Source organism: Triticum dicoccoides, chromosome 2B, assembly GCF_002162155.2.
Source record: "Triticum dicoccoides isolate Atlit2015 ecotype Zavitan chromosome 2B, WEW_v2.0, whole genome shotgun sequence".
Classification (NCBI taxonomy): Eukaryota; Viridiplantae; Streptophyta; class Magnoliopsida; order Poales; family Poaceae; genus Triticum; species Triticum dicoccoides.
In genome coordinates, this window is record NC_041383.1 from 373,550,068 (window position 1) to 373,550,986 (window position 919).

A 919-nucleotide genomic window follows, 5' to 3' on the forward strand; every position below is an offset into this window, starting at 1 on the left:
CGCTGAGGATTCCCCGTCAGAATCCATCCAACGGCGCGAGCCCGAGGACCGGAGCTGCCACTCAGGGGCGCCATGGCGGGGGAGGAGGGGCGGGGAGGGAGGGCTACCTGGGGGCTCGTCGTCGGCGCGGTAGGTGGGAGGTGCGGCGCTAGGCTAGGAGGAGCACGGGAGCGGAGCCATCACCGGAAGAATGTTGCTCTGGATGTGAAAACTCTTGGTTTTCTAGTCAGCTTTCTTCAGCAACCAGAAGTTCTATAACTTTATGAGTCAGAAATTCAGTTGGTTGATTTAAAAGAAATCCATCAGGCCACAAGTGAGTGGCTGTAATTCTGGATAGGAATGCAAATTGAGTGGGCTGGGCCTGCTCACTGACCTGTCCTAGTTATTTTACTTGACCACTAATAGGAGGGCCGTGTGCATAATTTAGTGGGAAGCAAGCCACCATTATTTTACTTCCATCACCAATTGTATCGTGGTACTTTTTGCAAAAAGTAATTTATATGTTCTTTGGTGAGACAATACCAATATGTTCGCATTTTGCAGCTTATAGCATCCAGTTTTATGTTACACAACATATTCGCTGTAACCATCCTCAGATGAGGATCATATTTACTGATCAAAACAGCATACCTGCCAAATGGCAACTTATGGTGCAAGCACCATTCAACATAGTAAAACATGATATCTGTTTGATACTGGTAGTTCATGTGTTTTGCTTTAGCACATGTGAAATATGTTTTTTTGGGTAGAAGGGGAGCCTTGGCGCAGTGGTAAAGCTGCTGCCTTGTGACCATGAGGTCATGGGTTCAAGTCCTGGAAACAGCCTCTTACAGAAATGTAGGGAAAGGCTGCGTACTATAGACCCAAAGTGGTCGGACCCTTCCCTGGACCCTGCGCAAGCGGGAGCTACATGCACCAG

At 48.3% G+C, this 919-nt stretch overlaps 1 protein-coding gene across 3 annotated transcripts in view; it reads left to right on the top strand.

Annotated features, from left to right (window-relative positions):
* Nucleotides 1-919, top strand: part of LOC119363726 (valine--tRNA ligase, chloroplastic/mitochondrial 2-like) — a 23,723-nt gene that overhangs the window by 8,098 nt on the left and 14,706 nt on the right. The window lies entirely within an intron of this gene.